Genomic DNA, 21,997 nt, shown 5'->3' with positions numbered 1-21,997 from the left:
TTTGTAAGTACACAATTTAGGGGCATTACTTATATTCACAGTAATGTGCAATCATGATCGTTATCTACTTCCACATTTTTTTTGAACACCCCAAACAGAAACTGTTTACTCATTAAGCAATAACTCCTCATTTCCTGCTCCCCCAGGCCTTGGAAAAACATTGCTTTCTTTCTCTATACATTTACCTGTTCTAGATATTTCATATAAGTGGGGTTATACAGTATTTGTCCTTTTGTGTCTGGCTTATTTTACTTAGTATAATGTCTTCAAGGTTCATCCATGTTGTAGCATGTATCAGAACTTCATTTATCTTTATGGCCATTTCTCTTCATTCCAGCTTGTAACTGCATACAAACTCTTCCTTCTCCTGTAGCTCAGTTTCCCTGCAGCTCTTTATAGCTCAGCTTATATCCTCCTTGTGTCTATTTTTTCCCCCTAATTTCATAAATTGAGCATCATGTCTCAACCTGTGAAACTTGTTTTAATTGTTCCTTTCCACTGTTCCCCATATTTAGGTATAATTTAAAGTAGTTAGGGGAAAGAATTTTATGCACCAGCCTAACATTCAATGAACAAGTATATGCAAAACACTGTTGTGGGGGATCCAAAGTTGAATCAGACTCAAACTCAACCCTGATATAGTTTCAATTCATAGGAAAGATAAGATGTGAACAAAAATGAATAGAAGGGAAGAAGGTATCAGATGTCAGCAGAAAATTCCAAGGAAAATGACTTTTGCTATTCCTGTGGAGTTCAGAAAGGATCTCCTAGAAATCATTTTTAATTGAATATTAATTTTTTTTTATTGTGTAAGAAACAATGTATTTTATTTTTTTGACATCACAGCCCCGGAGTGGTTTTGCACCAAAATTAACAGAGGTTACACAGAATGCTTTATGTGTGGGAGGAGGAAGAAAGAGAAATAACCACGAAATTAAAAAAAAAAAAAATCCTGGGTAAATCTTAGCAGCTGTTCCACTCCCACGTTAATAAAATTCACCTGGGAATTTTTAATAAGCGAACAGAAAACAAGGGGGCATGGATGGCATACTGGCAAAGAAAAGGACCAGAGGATGAAAAACAGCACAGCAACCCAAGGGCAGACCTCTCCCTCCCAGAACCAGGAGGATGTTCTGCATGGAATGTGAGGCTTGGCTAGATTTATCTCCCCAAAATAACACCATTTATTGCAACTGCCAAAGGGAAAAAGGGGAAGGAGTGAGGGGTAAGCAGAACGGGGAAGTGAGCCCTAGAAGAAGAAGACGCACTTAACAGAGGAAACAGCAAAGAATGAGGGACAGTCAGAGAACCACGTGGAGGGGGATTTGTATATACAGGGAGAGACAGTGCTGAAGAGCTCTTGAACTGAGAAACAGATGTCTTAAGCTTCATTATTTTAAAAGAGAATCATTTCCTTGCTTCTCCTACCTCTCACTGAACTTATTTCCTTATTTATTTATTTATTATTATGCTTTTCATTAATACTGTGCTGGAAAAAGACTAGCAATCTCATTGGGTTGAGACCCAACATGGATGCAGCTGTCCCCAAAGGAACGTCTGGAGTTCCCAATGTCCCCGGAACTCCCGTGCTAGGAAATTCTGGGGGATTGTTTGACCATCAACCTGCGCATGTGCCAAAACACAGGTCCAGGACCCTTGACAATTTATGGCCTGAGACTTTCCCTGCAGGGAATTATTAGTGTCTGGCTGGGCTTCTCAGATGGAGTGGGACAGATCAAACTGAGGTATGACCTTGGGCAGATCTGGGCCCATACACACTGAAGACATGCTGTTTCCCAGGGAAGTAAAGCAGTCAGGACTGCCTGGTCCTCTGGGCTTACAAAGTGCTACATCTACTGAATTTAGACACAGCTTGCTGGGATGGCAAAGAAGGTCTTCCCCTAGGAAACCCATGTCTTCTGGGAAATTTCTCTGCTCATATTAGGCATGTGGAAACTGATGTGAAGGAGACTGTACTGGAGGGAGCCCCAGGGAAACCTTGGGATACCGTTCTTGAGATACCATCAGAGATTCCTGGGACTCATGCCCTAACGTAGGATGGTCTGATATCAAATCAGGCCCAACTGGAACAATATGAGAAAATATGTTGGGTCTCAAGGAATTCAGAAATGGCAACTGGTTAAAATGAGAAAAAGGCTGGGTTATTCCCACTGGACTGAGTGTTGGCATTGGAACCATGGGGTTTAGAACTGAAACTTGAGGATTCTGTGTATTGATAGTTATGCCTGGCATGTAATTCACTGATGGCAAGTAGGGAAAAAGAGCTGAAGGGAAATCATCGTCTGAGCTGACCGTAGCCTTGATGGCATCACGGTATAATTAGGTGGAACAGGACATTGCAAACCTGGATATCGAAGGCATCATAATGGAGACTGAGTTTGGAAAAGGGTAAGCTCTGAAGGCAAAGGATATTAAAGGGAAGATTTCTGTAGATATTCACAGAAGCAGATCAATAAGCAAAACAGCAGCAGACCGCAAGACAGGGTGATTTAATGGAAGCAGCAGCATCTGGACCTGCCACCATGCCCACCAGGTATTATGGAATCTGATGGTATTTGAAGTTCCTTGAGGGTAAGCTTAGCAATGGTGATTAGACTGTACATGATAGGAGATTTCAGAGGACTGATGCCTGGGGAATGCACCGGGCTGCCTGCCACAGACTGAGTTAAACTGGAGGAGCTGTGTTGAGGCTAAGAGGGCTCCCGGAAGGGTTGATAGTGGTGGCATATGACTGAGGTGGCTATTAGTCCTTTGTTCAGGCCTGATTTGTTCTTGGAGATTCAGCAAGCCTTTGTTGCTGCCTGGACCCTGAGACATGGAAAGGAATGGTCTGGGGCCCATGACATATTCCTGCTGAGGGTGCTCACCAAATGTCAGGGGCATCATCTTATGTTGAGAAAGAAGCATCTGTAAGCCATGAGGCATAATTCATCATCTCCTAGGGTACACTCAGCTTCACTCATCTTTTGAGGTGTCGCGTGAGAGTGAGACCCATATTGATGCTCAGATTGGCATCTTCCTTTGTGAATATTAAAGACCATGCCAAAGTCAAGTTCTCAACCAGGGCCCATCTGTAGGACATTCGTTTTGGAAAATCACCTCAGGAATCACTCAGAGGGCTTTCAACTGAGGTAAAATGAGATTATTTACTGAAAGTCTGGGATCATTCTTGTCATCTACATGCTGGGCCTTATGCCTGCCATGCTTATCCCAGGGAGGGGTGGTGGCTTATTGTTTCTCTGCCAGATGCTGTTGAGACATCTCCTCAGATAATCTTTGGGGATTTGAGCAGTGCTCCCCTCAGCCAAGGCAACTGATGACCCCTTGTCCAGGATGGGAGTTTCGATCATCTGGGATTTTTGGCACATTGTCTAGCCAACTGACTTGAGAAAGATTTACTTTGGATGCAGGGCTAAGGACATTTGGCCCTTCAGTTTCAGAGCTTATCATTCCTGCAAATCTAGAGAGGCATATCTAGCTCCCTGGCATAATGAGTAAGGGAGTCATACTCCTAGGGGTAGAGAATGTGGCCTAGTCATACTATCAGAAAATGGCTCTCTGCATGCTAGAGGTCATCTGCAACACAGGGAAAGGCCTGTGGATCACTTCCTGATATTCACGTTCTCCATATCTTGCAGGGCACAACCTCTTGTCTTTGATTCTTTCTCTTCTCTTCATAAAACTCCTGGTAGAATTTCAGCCAAGCTATCTGCTCAAGAGTCTTATGATAGAGGTGTTCGGAAACTATGGCACAATCCCAGAAGTTCATGGAAAATGGAACCATTTCATCTGGAGAAAAGGGCATACCTCTATATTCTGGAAGGACAAATGGTATTCCCACATCTGTCTGAGGCCTAGGTATTTTATCTAAGTTTTGGGATTGAGATACCATAGCCTTTATTGACCTTTCTGATTTCTTCTGAGGCCCATGTAATACCCCAGGATCCTGCTGGGGTCTCCCATTTTGTGCTCCTATGAATTGTTTTCTCATTGGGGAAAAGCATATACTGGGTATCTCTGATGGTGCAGTGGTTAAGAGCTTGGCTGGTAATCAAAAAGCTGGCAGTTCGGATCTACCAGCCATTCCTTGGACAGCTCTACTCTGTCGTATAGGGTCACTATGAGTCAGAATCGACTTGACTACAACAGGTTTGGTTTTTGTTTTGGATATCTCTGAGAGTTTGTAAGGTGTATTCCTGATGCTCCGGCTGCTCCTGAAATAGTCTATCAGGATTCTCTCCCCAAGTGAGTGGGGAGGAGGTGGGAATTAAAACTGTAAAAGAGCTATTGCTCCTCTAGGAAACAGGGATCTCTGCTTGGCTTTAGGGCATCATATCTGGCCTATTGCTGCCTAGGCACAGTACAGTGGAGCTGGCAGGTCTGCCTATAGAGAGAATCAGTTTGTTTTCTACCCCAGAACTAAGCCAATCTAGGTGACACTGGGGAGCAGTAGGTTTTGTTGCTGATGCCAGAACATGTAAAGTGGGCTGCAGTTTGGTATTCAGGGAAGAATTCTGGTTCTGGTTGTTTGGAGCTGGGGACTCTTCTGGGAGAAGTTTCAGGTTATCCAAAGGCAGTTATCTGTGTGTTCAGAGGGGATGTGCTTTTGCCCTACTGTTAAGAGTGTTATGAGGGGACCAAGATGGCTGACTAGGCAGAAGCTTCCAATGAACCCTCTTCAACAAAGACCCCCCCCCAAAAAGTGAATCGATTATATATATGACAAACTACAAACCCTGACCATCAAACACAGAACTAAGGAATCGACCTGAGTGACAGAGGAGTAAGAAATGGTGCAGAAACAGTGACTAGTAGCTGAGCCTGTGCAGTGCCTCAGCTCTGATTCCTTGGTGCTGCTTTCTGGCACAAATGCGGTGGGGCTGATGGTGGTTTCCTGAGACACGGCAAGCACGGATACAGCCCTAACCCCCTGGGGCAATCTCTGCAGGGATCCAGCCAGTGCACACAGTCTACACATGCCTCTGGAATCTGAGATAAAACAGCACACAGCTCTCAACACAAGATAAGTGATTTTGTCTACTTTGCTACTATCTGTCTGATACCTCCCCTCCCTGCCCCAGCTGGCTTCATTAACATTTGAATTCCCTGGATCTGAGAGAGAAGTGCCGTGCTTTTTCTGACCCATTCTCCTGGCCTGGGAGAAGTATCAAATAAGCAAACTTTCCTGACTCCCCTAAACTGGAAGAGCAGAGCAGAAGCAGTTCCAGTCCAGGCATAAGAGATCCACAGACTTTGGCTTTCACCCCTACAGGTAACCAGGAGGCTATTATGATGCAAGGCAAATCTACTAGAGGTCTGACTATAATTGTTTCAGCTGAGCAGTGGAGAGGCAGGTTTTGGAGGTCCGATACTGCTCTACCTACCAAACAGAGCCCTTACCTACCCATAACAGGGTCCTGAGGGCTGAGGCTCCATCCACACCACCTAGCCACCTGCAAAAGGGGTCTGAGGATAATGGTGCCTACCAGTCTTTACAGGTATAAGCATTGGGTGCCTAGGGTACAGCTGCAGATTCCACCCACCAGAGTGCTCTAGAGAACAGAGACACTACTTCCTCACTGACACTTGGGGGAAGGCTGTCAGCACCCTGCCTTCCTCAGGGTGTGACCTCCGCTGCTACCAGAGACCAGTGCATACAACCATTGCCAGTACTCCTCTAAGATAGTAGGTGAAAGCCTACAGCACACACTAGAGGACAGACTATCAGGACACCTGAGCGGATTCTATTCAAGAGTAGTGAATGGACTCATAGGTTCATATCCCTGATAACAGCTCTAACCATCTGGTTGCAGGACATTAGTGACTCAAAGGCTCCGATAATCAAGTTAGTGCACTCTAGTAGCCTATCTGGGTATATTGAAACAAAACAAAACAAGAAGACAGGACTCAGTAAGCAAATATAAAATAAATTATTACAATAACTTATAGATGGCTTGGATACAGCAGTCAAAATCAAATCACATCAAGAAGCAGACCATGATTGCTTTTACAAACCCCCAAAACAAAGAATCAAGATCTCTTCCAGATGAAGATATATTCCTGGAATTGCCAGATGTAGACTACAAAACATTAATATACAGAATGCTTCAAGACATGAGGGATGACATCAGAAATGAAATCAGGCAATGTACAGAAAAAGCTAAAGAACACACAGATAAAGCAGTTGAAGAAATTAAAAAGATTATTCAAGAACATAATGAAAAATTTAATAAGCTGCAACAATCCACAGAGAGACAGTATTCAGAAATTCAAAAGATTAACAATAAAATTAGAGAATTAGACAACTCAATAGGAAGTCAGAGGAGAAGAATTGAGGAATTGGAAAACAGAATTGGGGAGATGGAGGATAAGGCAATTGGCACCAATATATTTGAAGAAAAATCAGGTAACAGATTTAAAAAAGCAAAGAAACCCTAAGAGTCATGTGGGACTTTATCAAGAAGAATAACTTGTGTGTGATTGGAATTCCAGAACAGGGAGGGATAATAGAAAATACAGAGAGAATTATTGAGGATTTGTTGGCAGAAAACTTCCCTGACATCGTGAAAGATGACAGGATATCTATCCAAGATGCTCATAGAACTCCATACAAGGTAGATCCCAAAAGAAAATCACCAAGACATATTATCATCAAACTTGCCAAAACCAAAGACAAAGTTTTCAAAGCAGCCAGGGATAAATGAAAACTCACCTACAAAGTAGAATCAATAAGTTCAGACTACTCAGCAGAAACCATGCAGGCAAGAAGGCAATGGGATGACATATAGAGAGCACTGAAGGAGAAAAAGTGCCACCCAAGAATCATATGTCCAGCAAAACTCTCTCTCAAATATGAAGGCAAAGTTAAGTCATTTACAGATAAACACAAGCTTAGGGAATTTGCAAAAACCAAACCAAAGCAACAAGAATTACTAAAGGAAATTCTTTGGTTAGAAAATCAATAATATCAGATATCAACACAACACAAGGACACAGAAAAGAGCATACTGATAGGCAAATCACAAAAATAAATAAGATTAATTTTAAAAAAAGCTCAAGTCAGGGAATCACTAATGTCATTGTATAAAAGATGACAATAATCAATAAAAAGGGACTAAATAGAGGAAACATAGATCTTCCATATGGAAAGGAAATCAAGGCGATATAGGGAGATACAAGTTAGGTTTATACTTAGAAAAATAGGGGTAAATATTAAGGTAACCACAAAGAAGAAGAATAATCCCATACTTCAAAATAAAAACCAAGATAAACATAAAGACTCAGCAAGAACAAATTCAACTACAATGAAAACGAGGAACACACAGTTTACAAAGAAAAACTTCTCAGCACAAAAAAGTAAGTGGAAAAATGAAATTGTCAACAACACAAAAAAAGGCATCAAAATGACAGCAATAAACTCATACTTATCCATAACTACACTGAATGCAAATAGACTAAATGAACCAATAAAGAGACAGACAGTAGCAGATTGGATAAAAAAATATAATCCAGCTATATGCCACCTACAAGAGACACACTTTAGACTCAGAGACACAAACAAAAACTCAAAGGATGGAAAAATATACATCAAGCAAACAACAATCAAAAACAAGCAGGAGTGGCAATATTAATTTCTGACAAAATAGGCTTTAAAGTTATATCCACCAAAAAGGATAAAGAAGGCATTATATAATGATTAAAGGGACAATTTACCAGGAAGATATAACCATATTAAATATTTATGCACGCAATGACAGGGCTGCAAGATACATAAAAACAAACTCTAACAGCATTGAAAAGTAAGATAGACAGCTCCACAATTATAGTAGGAGACTTCAACACACCACTTTCGGTGAAGGACAGTACATTCAAAAGAAGCGCAATAAAGATACAGGTGATCTAAATGCCATAATAAACCAACTTGACCTCATAGACGTATACAGAACACTCCACCCAACAGCTGCAAAGTACTTTCTTTTCTAGTGCACATGGATCATTCTCTAGAATAGATCACATATTAGGTCATAAAGCAAGCCTCTGCAGAATGCAAAACAACAAAATATTACCAAGCATCTTCTCAGACTATAAGGCCATAAAAGTAGAAATCAATAACAGAAAAACCAGGGAAAAGAAATCAAATACTTGGAAATTGAACATTAACCTGCTCAGAAAAGACTGGGTTATAGAAGGCATTAAGGAGGGAATAAAGAAATTCATAGAATCCCAGAAGAATGAAAACACTTCCTATCAGAACCTTTGGGACACAGGCAAAGCAGTGCTCAGAGGTCAATTTATATCAATAAATGCACACATACAAAAAGAAGATAGAGCCAAAATCAAAGGACTGCTCATAGAACTTGAACAAATAGAAAGAGAGCAACAAAAGAAACCCACAGGCACCGGGAGAAAACAAATAATAAAAATTAGAGCAGAATTCAATGAATTAGGGAAAAGAACAACAATTGAAAGAGTTAACAAGGCCAAAAGCTGGTTCATTGAAAAAATTAACAAAATTGAGAAACCATTGGCCAGGCTGACAAAAGAAAAACAGGAAAGGAAACAAATAACCCAAATAAGAAATGAGATGGGTGATATCACAACAGACCCAACTGAAATTAAAACAATCGTATCAGATTACTACAAAAATTGTAATGTAACAAATTTGAAAACCTTGAAGAAATGGTTGAATTCCTAGAAAGACACTATCTACCTAAAAAAAAAAAAAACCTAGACTAACACAAATAGAGGCAGAACAACTAAATAGGCCCATAACAAAAAAAGAGATTGAAAAGGTAATCAAAAAAACTCCCAATGAAAAAAAAGCCCTGGCCCTGATGGCTTCGCCCCAGAGTTCTAACAGGCTTTCAGAGAAGAGGTAACACCATTACTACTAAAGGTATTTCAGAGCATAGAAAACAACAGAATACTCTCAAACTCATTCTACGAAGCCAGCATATGCCTGGTACCAAAACCAGGTAATGACATCACAAAAAAAGAAAATTACAGACCTATATCCCTCATGAACTTAGATGCAAAAATCCTCAACAAAATTCTAGCCAATAGAATTCAACAACACATCAAAAAAATAATTCACCATGACTAAGTGGGATGCAGGGATGCAGGGATGGTTCAACATTAGAAAAACTATTAATGTAATCCACCATATAAATAAAACAAAAGACAAGAACCACATGATTTTATCAATTGATGCAGAAAAGGCATTTGACAAAGTTCAACACCCATTCATGATAAAAACTTTCAGCAAAATAGGAATAGAAGGAAAATTCCTCAACAGAATAAAGGGCATTTATGCAAAGTCAACATCCAACATCATTCTAATGGAGAGATTCTGAAAGCATTCCCCTTGAGAACAGGAACCAGGCAAGGATGCGCCTTATCACCACTCTTATCCAACATTGTGCTAGGGGTCCTAGCCAGAGAAATTCAGCTAGATAAAGAAAAAAAGAGCATCCAGATTGGTAAGGAAGAAGTAAACGTATCTCTATTTGCAGATGACATGACCTTATACACAGAAAACCCTAAAGAATCCTCAAGAAAACTACTAAAACCAATAGAAGAGTTCAGCAGAGGATCAGGATAAAAGATAAACATACAAAAATCAGTTGGATTCCTCTACACCAACAAAAAGAACATCAAAGAGGAAATCACCAAATCAATGCCATTTACAGTAGCCCCCAAGAAGATAAAATACTTAGGAATAAATCTTACCAGAGACATAAAACACCTATACAAAGAAAACTACAAGACACTACTGCAAGAAACCAAAAGAGACCTACATAAGTGGAAAAACATACCTTGCTCATGGATAGGAAGACTTAACATTGTAAAAATGTCTGTTCTACCAAAAGCCATCTACAGATACAATGCAATTCCAATCCAAATTCCAATGACATTTTTTAAGGAGTTGGAGAAAGACATCACCAACATCATATGGAAGGGCAAGAGAACCCAGATAAGTAAAGCATTACTGAAAAAGAAGAACAAAAGGGGGAAGCCTCACTCTACCTGATTTTAGAACCTATTATACCACCGTTGTAGTCAAAATAGCCTGGTAGTGGTACAACAACAGATACATAGACGAATGGAACAGAATTTAGAATCCAGACATAAATCCATCCACATATGAGCAGTTGATATTTGATAAAGTCCCAAAGTCAGTTAATTGGGGAAAAGACAGTCTTTTTAACAAATGGTGCTGGCATAACTGGATATCCATTTGCAAAAAAATGAAACAAGACCCATACCTCACACCATGCACACAAATGAATTCAAAATGGATCAAAGACCTAAATATAAAATCTAAAATGATAAAGATCATGGAAGAAAAATAAGGATGTTAGGAGCCCTAATACATGGCATAAACAGTATACAAAACATTACTAAAGATGCAGAAGAGAAACCAGATAACTGGGAGCTCCTAAAAATCAAACACCTATGCTCAACCAAAGACTTTACCAAAAGAGTAAAAAGACTACCTGCAGACTGGGAAAAAGTTTTTAGCTATGACATTTCAGATCAGCTCCTGATCTCTAAAATTACAGGATTCTGCAAAAACTCAACTACAAAAAGACAAATAACCCAACTAAAAAATGGGCAAAGGAGATGAACAGATACTTCACTAAAGAAGATGTTCAGGCTGCTAACAGATACATGAGGAAATGGTCACAATCATTAGCTTTAGAGAAATGCAAATGAAAACTACAATGAGATTTCATTTCACTTCAACAAGGCTGGCATTAATCCAAAAAACACATAATAATAAATGTTGGAGAGGTTGTGGAGAGACTGGAACACTTATACACTGCTGGTGGGAATGTCAAATGGTACAACCACTTTGGAAATTGATTTAGCGCTTTCTTAAAAAAACTAGCAATAGAACTACCACATGATCCAGCAATCTCACTCCTTGGAATATATCTTAGAAAAACAAGAACCTTTACATAAACAGATATATGCACACCCATGTTCATTGCAGCCCTGTTTATAATAGCAAAAAGTTGGAAGCAACCAAGGTGCCCATCAACGGATGAATGGATAAATAATATTCACACAGTGGAATACTATGCATCGGTAAAGAACAATGATGAATCCATGAAACATTTCATAACATGAAGAACTCTGGAAGACATTATGCTGAGTGAAATCAGTCAGTTGCAAAAGGACAAATACTGTATGAGACCACTGTTATAAGAACTGGAGAAATAGTTTAAACAGAGAAGAAAATATTCTTTGATGGTTATGAAAGTGTAGAGGGAGGGAGGGTGGGAGGGAGAAGGGTATTCACTAATTAGATAGTAGATAAGAACTATTTTAGGTGAAGGGAAAGATAACACACAGTACAGGAGAGGTCAGCACAACTGAACTAAACCAACAGCAAAGAAGTTTCCTGAATAATCTGAATGCTTTGAAGGCCAGCAAAGAAGGGGCGGGGGTTTGGGGACCATGGTTTCAGGGGACATCTAAGTCAATTGGCATAATAAAAACTGTTAAGAAAACATTCTGCATCCCACTTTGAAGAGTGGCATCTGGGGTCTTAAATGCTAGCAAGCAGCCATCTGAGATGCATCAATTGGTCTCAGCCCAACAGGAGCAGGTTTGAAGAACACCAAAGATGCAAGGTTAATTATGAGCCTAAGAGACACGAAGGACCACATAAACCAGAGAATAGATCAGCCTGAGGCCAGAAGAACTAGACAGTGCCCAGCCTCAACTGATGACTTCCCTGACAGGGAATACAACAGAGAACCCCTGAGGGAGCAGGAGAGCAGTGGGATGCAGACCCCAAATTCTCATAAAAAGACCAAACTTAATGGTCATACTGGGACTAGAAGGACCCCGGAGGCCATGGTCCCCAGACCTTCAGTTAGCCCAAGACAGGAACCATTACCAAAGCCAACTCTTCAGACAGGGATTGGACTGGAATATGGGTTGGAAAATGATACAGGTGAAGAAGGAGGTTCTGGATCAAGTAGACACATGAGACTATGTGGGCAGCTCCTGTCTGGGGGGGGGGGGGCAGAGATAAGAAGGCAGAGGAGGCCAGAAGTTACCAGAATGGACACATGGAGAGAGAGTGGAGGGAAGAACTGTGCTATCTCATTAGAGGGAGAACAATTAGGAGTGTATAGCGAGGTGTATGTAAATTCTTGTATGACAGACTGACATGATTTGTAAACTTTCACTTAAAGCACAATAAAAATATATTTAAAAAAAAAGTTATGAATGTGAAAATAAACTACAGTTTAACCTGGCCCTTCAATACAGCTTCTGAAGTTTGAAAACAAGTACACCACTTTGGCTGGAGTCTTCTCAGGAGGCATGATCTCTGGGCAATGTCTAGCCACGGGAAGGTGTTGAAGACCTGGGAACTGCAGAATTTGACAGGATCACGCAGTGTGGTGTGAGCTAGAGATCCTGGGGCTTTATGTTATCAGCAGAATTACATTCCTTAGTCCAGGATCTCTCTAACCAAAGGCGTTGATGGGAATACTTCACTCCTCAGCAACATCTCCAGGCCAACTCTTTAGCCCATGCTCCCACCTGGGCTAGGGGGTGCTTTAGCAGTATGGCTCCCACACTTCAGGCCACAGAGGAATGGCTGGCTAGCCACCATGTTTATCCTAATTGGAGGATTTGGAAACCAGCTGGAGAATTGAGGTTTCCACATGGGAAACTCATGCAGGGGGTGGGGAATGATCCATCATCTCCTGTTTTGACTCTGTGTTTCCAGAGGGAGAGTTCCTCATTTGAGGATTATTGGAAATCATTGATTGAACTGCTGAGCTCACAGTTACCAACTGCGTTCCCCTTGGGGGTGCAGCAGAGACAGCTGTGGAGGACAGTGGTCATGGTCCTGCTTGCTTCATGCTGGCCACCTGTATGCGTGTTCCTATCTGATTTTCTCTGTTGTGGAAGTGGGTCCTGCAGCTTCAGCATTCTCTGGGTGTGCCTCCTGCTGCCAAAGGAAAACCTCACATCTTCAGAGCACACAATACAAGGGTTATGACATTGCAAGGCTAATCCTGGAGGTGAGTTCAGGAACCCCTTTCTCAAAGGCAGCCCTTATCTTTCAAGATGTTCAATTTGCTATCTTTTCTATGTTGGAACACAGAAGAACTTCTCAAAGATGATCTCTGTCTCCCAAACAGAAATGAATTTCTAGGTCATAATTGAGCTGACACGAGCTAACCCTACATTCAATCCCAGGAGGTTGGGAGAGAAGAGAAGGAGGAAGAAGAGAAAAGGCACAGAGAGGGGAGAGAACATTGGTCCAAGGCCGGCACCAGCTGTTAGGGTGGAGCAGGTCTTATAGTGTTTTAACCAGTGGACAGGACCATGCAAATAAAACATATGGGAAGTAGTCTGGGAAAGGTAAGTTGGGACAAAGTATAATGGTTGGGGCAAAATATAGCAAAGCCTAAAAAGCTAAATTACAAATTTGAATTTTTGATAGAGTCAGGAGCCCCTGAAAATTTCTGAGCCTGGAAGAATATGATCGTGACTTGGTTTTAGAATGATTTACTCTCCCATCATAATTTAATTGAAGGAGAGAGTCAGGATGCTTTCAGAGGCAAACAACAGAATACCAAACTAAAAAACTAAGATGGTTTATTATCCCATGTAACAATAGAGACTTATCATCCCATATAACAAGAAGTCCTTCAGCTCTAAAGAGAGATTCAGTTGTTTTTCACAAAGCATTGGTAATATATGAGGCTCAGGGATTGTCTGAGAGTGTTGAGAGAGAATATGTAGATTAAATTAAAAAAAAAAAACTCCAATAATGGAGACTTGTTGTTGTTTTTGTTGTTGTTCGGTGCCATCAAGTCGGTTCCAACCCATAGCAATCCTATGTACAACAGAACAAAACGTTGCCCTGTCCTCCACCATTCTCACAATCGTTGTTATGCTTAAGCCTATTGTTGCAGCCACTGTGTCAATCTATCTCACTGAGGGTCTTCCTCTTTTTCACCCACCCTCTTCCTCTTTTTCACCCACCCTCTACTTTACCAAGCATGAAGTCTTTCTGATCCCTCCTGACATGTCCAAAGTATGGAAGACCCAGTCTTGCCATCCTTGCTTCTAAGGAGCATTCTGGTTGTACTTCCTCCAAGGTAGATTTGTTCCTTCTTTTGGCAGTCCATGGTATATTCAATATTCTTCTCCAACGCCAAAATTCAAAGGTGTCAGTTCTTCTTCCGTCTTCCTTATTCATTGTCCAGCTTTCACATGCATACGATGTGACTGAAAATACCATGCCTTGGCTCTGGCACACCTTAGTCTTCAAGGTGGCACCTTTGCTTTTCAACACTTAAAGAGGTCTTTCACAGCAGATTTGCCCAGTACAAAGCATCTTTTGATTTCTTGACTGCTGCTTCCATGGCTGTTGACTGTGAATCCAAATAAAATGAAACCCTTGACAACTTCAATCTTTTCTCCTTTTATCATGATGTTGCTCATTGGTCCAGTTGTGAGGATTTTTGTTTTTTTTTATGTTGAGGTGTAATCCCTTCTGAAGGCTGTGGTCTTTGATTTTCATCAGTAAGTGCTTCAAGTCCTTCTCACTTTCAGCAAGGAAGGTTGTGTCATCTGCACAATGCAGGTTGTTAATGAGTCTTCTTCCAATCCTGATGCCCCATTCTTCTTCATACAGTCCATCTTCTAGGATTATTTGCTCAGTATACAGACTGAACAGGTATGCTGAAAGGATACAACCCTGACACACACCTTTCCTGACTTTAAACCACACAGCATCCCCTTGTCCTGATCAAACAACTGCCTCTTAATCTATGTACAGGTTCCTCATGAGTACAATTAAGTGTTTCAGAATTCCCATTCTTTGCAATGTTATCCATAATTTGTTATGATCCACACAGTCAAATGCCTCTGCATAGTCAATAAAACAAAGGTAAACATCTTTCTCTGATTCTTTGCTTTCAGCCAGGACCCATCTGACATCAGCAATGATATCCCTGGTTCTACCTCCTCTTCTGAATCCAGCCTGAATTTCTGGCAGTTCCCTGTCGATATACTGCTGCAGCCACTTTTGAATGATCTTCAACAAAATCTTACTTGTGTGTGATATTAATGATATTGTTCAATAATTTCTGCATTGGGTTGGATCACCTTTCTTGGGAATAGGCATAAATATGGATCCTTTCCACTCAGAGACTTAGAGAATGCCAAAGAGGAAAGTCAGGAAGCAAAAAAAAAACAAGCAAACAAAAATCCATACTCTCTGTTTTTTTTGCCATTCCTAGATTAGCATACTATTTCATCTCTACCTCCCTCAGTGATTATTTTTAAGTTAAAATAAAACTAGTACTCACTCTCTTGGGAAAATTGCATTCTCACTTCAGGAAACCAGTTTAGACAAGCATAAGAACAGCCGAAAGAGTCTTTTCTCTATAGACAAGAACTCCATTCCATTTCAAAATAATTTTATTTACTGTCATCAAAAGTAATGCAAGCATTCCTTCATCCCTAGTGGTGCACTTGTCATTTGATGAGAGGTTTCTACATCCACATAGGAAGCACCCACTGGGATCTATAAGGAAACTGCAATCCCATGAATCAGCCTTATGCTGAAAACAAGGAAGGTGCTATTTTGCAGACTTTGTATAATTTTTCTGTAATAAGGCCAGGTGCTCACTAGAGTTCCAGGTAGGATGACCAAGACAGGAGCCTCTCTTCACGTATCTTGGCAGGACTTTCTCTAAGACCTTATCATAATCAACACGAGTGTCTATTTTTTCACAGCAGGATAAAAAGATGTGGCCTTGAAATTAAAAAAAAAATGAAGACTTTGCCATTCCTTAGCTTTTGCCTTAGCCTAGTTAATGTACCACTTTTGTCATTCTTCTGCACTTTGGCTAGGTCTGTGTGGCAACTCCCAGTCACGGTAGGCACTTGATTGCTTTTCTCACCAATAGATCAAAATGACCGAGGTACAAATTCTCGTGAAAAGACCAGACTTAACGGTCTGACTGAGACTAGAAGGACCCCGGAAGTCCTGGTCCCCAGACCTTCTGTTAGCCCACGACCGGAACCATTCCCAGTGCCAACTCTTCAGACAGGAATTGGACTGGACTATGGGATAGAAAATAATACCGGTGAAGACTGAGCTTCTTGGATCAAGTAGACGCATGAGACTATATGGGCAGCTCCTGTTTGGAGGAGAGATGAGAGGGCGGAAGGGGTCAGAAGCTGGCTGAATGAACATGAAAATAGAGAGTGGAGGGAAGGAGTGTGCTGTCTCATTAGGGAGAGAGCAACTAAGACTATATAACAAGGTGTATATAAAGTTTTGTATGAGAGACTGACTTGATTTGAAAACTTTCACTTAAAGCACAGTAAAAATTAAAAAAAAAAAAAATGACCGAGATATAGGGCTGGGGCCCTATGACATAGGATTGTTTCTGCAGGAAAACAGAAACTGGATGATAAAACTTTGCTAGATGATGAAGTAGATGTCAGGTAACTTGACTTCGAAGATTGATTACACTACCTTCACCCAGGACTCAGCTCCTTGCCCTTGGTGAGATGTTCTTTGCCACAGGAAATAATAACTGTCGGATTCAACAGTGCTGCATTTTGTAAAAATCGTACCAGAGTTTTCATTTAAAAATTCCCATTTGTGTAAATTTTACTGATACCTCATTATACTGTAAGCTTCTTGAGTGGATTTGAATGAATGAAAGAAAGTAAACACAAAGATGTATCGATACAGTCCTACCTCAGAGATGCTGAGGATTCAGTTCCAGAGCACCTCAATACAGTGAACATCACAATAATGAAAGTCCCATGAATTTTTTTGTTTCCCAGTGCATATAAAAGTTATAGTCCCACTATACTGAAGTCCATTAAGTGTGCAACAGCATTATGTCTAAAAAAACAATGTACATATCTTAATTAAAAAATACTTCATTGCTAAAAAATGCTATCATCTGAGCCTTCAGTGAATTGTGATCTTTTTGATGGTGGAGGGTCTTGCCTCGATGTTGATGGTGGCTGACTGATCAAGGCGGTGGTTGCTGAGGGTTGGGGTGGCTGTGGTAATTTCTTAAAATAAGACAATGAAGTTTACTGTATTGATTGACTCTTCCTTTCACAGAAGATTTCTCTGTAGCATGCAATGTTGTTTGATAGCATTTTCCCCACAGTAGAACTTCTTTCAAAATTGTAGTCAATCATCTCAAACCCTGCCACTGCTTTATCAACTAAGTTTATGTAATATTCTAAATTCTTTGTTGCCATTTCAACATGTTCACAACATCTTCACCAGGAGTAGTTTCCATCTCAAGAAACCACTTTCTTTGTTCATCCATAAGAAGCAACTCCTCATCTGTTAAAATTTTATCATAAGATTGCAGTAATTCAGTCACATCTTCTGGCTCCACTTATAATTCTAGTTCTTTTGCTATTTACAGTACTTCTGCACTTAGTTCCTCCACTGAAGCTTGAACTCTTTAAAGTTATCCATGAGGGTTTGAATCAACCTCTTCTAAACTCCTGTTAATGTTGATATTTTGACCCCCTCCCATGAATCAGAAATATTCTTAATGGCATCTAGAATGATAAATCCCTTCCTGAAGGTTTTCAATTTACTTTGATCCGTCAGAGGAATCACTATCTATGGCAGCTATAGCCTTACAAAATATGTTTCTTATACAATAAGACTTGAAAGTTGAAATTACTCTTTGATCCATGGGCTGCAGAATGGATGTTGTGTTAGCAGGCATGAAAACAATATTAATCTTCTTGTATAACTCCATCAGAGCTCTGGGTGACCAAGTACATTGTCAATGAGCAGTAATATTTTGAAAGAAATGTTTTTTCCTGAGCACTAAGTCTCAGCAGTGGGCTTAAAATATTCAGTAAACCATGTTATAAACAGATGTGCTGTCATCCAGGCTTTGTTGTTCCATTTATAGAGCACAAGCAGAGTAAATTTAGCATAACTGTTGAGAACCCTAAGATTTTTGGAATGGTAAATGAGCATTGGCTCCAGCTTAAAGTTGTCAGCTGCATTAGTCCCTAACGAGAGAGTCAGCCTGTCCTTTGAAGCCCTGAAGCCAGGGATTGACTTCTCCTCTCTAGCTATGTAAGTCCTAGATGGCATCTTCCAATATAAGGCTGTTTGATCTACATTGAAAATCCGTTGTTTAGAGTAGCCGCCTTCATCAATTATCTTAGCTAGATCTTCTGGATAACTTGCTGCAGCTTCTTCTACAACTGTACTTGCTGTTCCATGTTGCATTTTTGTATTATGAAGATGGCTTCTTTCCTTAAACCTCATGAACCAGCCTCTGCTAGCTTCAAACTTTTCTTCTGCAGCTTCCTCACCTCACTCAGCCTTCACAGAATTGAAGGGAGTTAGGGCCTCACTCTGGATTAGGCTTTGGAACATTGTGGCTGGTTTAATCTTCTATCCAGACCACAAAGACATTCTCCATATCAGCAATAAGACTGTTTCCCTTTCTTATCATTTGTGTGTTCACTGGAGTAGCACTTGTATTTTCCTTCAAGAACTTTTCCTTTGCATTCACAGCTTGGCTAACTGTTTGGTGCAAGAGGCCTATCTTTCAGCCTATCTTGTCTTTTGACATACCTTCCTCACTAAGCCTAATCATTTCTAGCTTTTGATTTAAAGTGAGAGACATGCAATTCTTCTTTTCACTTGAACACTTAGAGGCCACTATACAGTTATTAATTGGCCTAATTTCAATATTGTCATGTCTCAGGGAATCTGGAGGCCTGAGGAGAGACAGAAAGATCAGGGAATGGCTAGTTGGCAGAGCATTCAGGACACACAATATTTATGGATTAAGTTTGCCATCTTACAAACAATTACAATAGTAACATCAAAGATCACAGATCACCATAACAGATATAATAACATGAAAATGTTTAAAATGTTGACCAAATTATCAAAATGTGACACAGACACAGGAAGTGAGCACGTACTGTTGGAAAAATGATGTCAATAGGCTTGCCTGACGCAAGGTTGCCACAAACCTTCAATTTGTAAAAAATGCAGTATCTATGAAGTATAATAAAGCTAAGCACAATCAAACAAGATGTGCCTATATAGACAAGGCCAGTCGCTGTAAAGTGGACTCTGATTCATGGTGACCCCATGTGTATCAGAGAACTTTGCTCCATAGCGTTTTCAATGGCTGATTTTTTAATCACCAGGCCTTTCTTCCTAGGAACCCCTAGGTAGATACCAATCGCCAACCTTCCCATTTGCAACTGTGCTCTTTAGCCGTTTGTACCACTCAGGGACTCCGCAGAGAGATATATAGAGCTAAAGATAGAGATATAAAGCTTATATTTATTGAGCATTTAACATGTGCCAGGCGTGTATTTACACATGTTGACTCATTCCAGCCTTACAAAGTGGTACTGTTAACACTATATCCTTTTGATAGATGGGAAACAGAAGGAATAGAAAAAGACATTGATAGTTGGAGAGCAATGAGCTCCAAAATGAAAATAATAAATGGAATGCAATCTATGACATTTGCATATACTAATTTCATACATATTTACTTTATCTTTTTTCCTTTCTCCTCCCTACCACATCACTCAAAACAGTTTTAAACTTGGACTCTCTGAACAGCAATCATCGGTATTGCAAAGGGAAAGGTGATGTTAATTAATAGAACATAAAACACTCCTTTCTGGAATAATGTGTCCATGGACGTTTGCTTCAGAGGGTTAGGTATTGGTAAAGAGCTCTGTGGTGGCTCTTTTAATCATGTCCTCATACTTTACTGTTATAATATGCACTAGATTCAATGCATTAAATAATCAGTTCTCAGTATCATGTGAACTGAGGACCTATTTCCAAAATGATTTAGTGCAGTTTCCTCTGAAGTCTGCACTAAAAGAGGAAATAATTAGGCTCAGAAAGGTTTTACTTAAAACCTCGTGTCTCAACATATCTAAAATGACTGTGCTAATTAAGTTTCTCATAAATTTCCCTGTGATACTTTAAGGACTCAAGTCTTCACGTCAGGTGTTCCTGTGGGGTCTGGAATGGCACTAGAAATCCACTGAGATGGGAGTCACTCGGTCTGGAGTCCTGGGAGATACAATTATTTACTTAAGGATGCAAGGTTCTTATATGGCCATAGGTTCAAACCTGATTTTCTGCCCTAACCACGTATTCAAGGCATTCTGTTTGGGATGGGGAAAGCATTCAAAGAGAAAATGGTCTAAACAGGGCTACTCACATTGTGATCCTCAATCCAGGTGATGGTCTGTAAATTGTTACGAGTCCACAGAGAGTTAAGTACAGAGCTTGAGAGTAAGCATTTAGAGACTTTTGTAGAAATTTTATGTCAATTAAATCTAATAATTTTAGACTATTCGTTGTCACATTGTAGGGATTTCAACTAGTGTGGCATGACAATATGTTTATAAAATTTTACTTGGGAGATTAACTTGAGCTGTACTAAAGCACAATAAAAAAATCTAATAAAAAATGGAGCCATATTTTATATGTCCTCTTTATTATAATTCATCTTCTAGCATTTGACTTTTTTTTCCAGGTTATGGTTCATATTTCCTTGCTTTCTTTGCATGCCTGGTAAGTTTTTTGGGTTCTAGGGATTGTGACTTTTTCATTGTGGAGTGCTGGGTTTTGCACTGTTCCTTTAAATACTATGGAGCTTTGTTCTGGCATATAGTTAAGTTACCAGGGATCAGTTTGATCCTCTCCAGGCATACTTTTAGGGTGACCCCAAGCAGTAAACTGAGGTAACAGGCTCACCTTTTTTGTTTCCCTTCTCTAAAGGGATCACAGTCCTGCAGAATCTTTTATCCAATGTCTGAAAATCATTGTTTCACTTATTTTCTGGTTTTCTAATCGTTTAAGGTGGAAGAGTTACAGCCCCTTTACTTCATCATGGTTAGAAGCAGATGTTCTAGGACTTCCTTTTGAAGTCCTTCATCTCGATATTCAGTAATTCATTTTTTTTACCATTCTTTATAAAAGTGTCAATCTGCCATGGGAAGGAGGATAAACAACAAATCAAAAAACTGGACCTTCCCCACAGATAGTTTGAGAACACTGATCTTCAGAAGCTGGAAGTAGGGAAAGCCCTAAGTGAGGGGGAGTTTGGTGAGATTTCTGCCCAGGATTAGAGATAAGAAACAATAAGTGTTCAGGCAATCTAAGTAGTTCCCAGCCTTGGAATGCCTTAATATGTCAAACTTATAAAATCTGCCAAGGTTGTTACTTTTATACCCACCTCTTTCCTTACTCAATTTGCAGTAAAGTCTAACAATGGGCCATGTATTGGGTTTCAAGGACGTTGTGGGAAGTAGAAACTGGGGAGGCTGTAATCATCTTGGGTAGTGAGTCTCGGGGAGCTTTTACGCAAAGTAAGTGGCCTTTGTCATTGATTCCTGAGAAATAACCCTTAGACTAATTGGGGTACCTTGGTCTGGCACTTCCAGGACACACCTGAGGGTTAGTGCTGATGAGCGCACTAACCAGACCAGAAGGGCTCGCCTGAGAGGTCAAAATTAACTAGCCTGAGGAGGCATGATTTAGCCTTTCATACAGGACTGAACAATAAAAGCCTTGAACACAAAGGCTCAGAGACCTTCCTGGTTTGCAAAGAGAGGGTGGTACACCCTCTTTGAGTCACAGAAGATCTATGCTGGGGACCCTCCCAGACCTCACCTGTGCCTCTCTTCCTTCTGATGACCCTGATCTGTATCCTTTGCTGTAATTTATATATAGTCATAAATATAGTACTCTCTGTGAGTTCAAGAGTCATTCCAGCAAATTATTGAATGCAGAGGAGAAAAGGGAGCCAGCAAGTAGAAGTAAGGAAGTCATGTGGACCCCCCAAACTTGCAGCTGGAGTCTGCATACTTGGCAGTCTGAAGGATGGCATCCTTTCAACTCGTGAAATCTACCCTAGCTATGGGTGGCTAG

General features: G+C 40.3%; 2 pseudogenes; both read right to left on the bottom strand.

Annotated features, from left to right (window-relative positions):
• Nucleotides 1-1,456: 1,456 nt before the first annotated feature.
• On the bottom strand, nucleotides 1,457-2,470 carry LOC135230425 (B-cell CLL/lymphoma 9 protein-like; annotated as a pseudogene).
• Nucleotides 2,471-21,997, bottom strand: part of LOC111749996 (B-cell CLL/lymphoma 9 protein-like) — a 29,593-nt pseudogene continuing 10,066 nt past the window's right edge.

The sequence above is a fragment of the Loxodonta africana genome, chromosome 2 (assembly GCF_030014295.1).
Source record: "Loxodonta africana isolate mLoxAfr1 chromosome 2, mLoxAfr1.hap2, whole genome shotgun sequence".
Taxonomy (NCBI): Eukaryota; Metazoa; Chordata; class Mammalia; order Proboscidea; family Elephantidae; genus Loxodonta; species Loxodonta africana.
The sequence above is the reverse complement of the archived record's forward strand: the minus strand, read 5'-3'. Positions and strand labels throughout refer to the sequence as shown.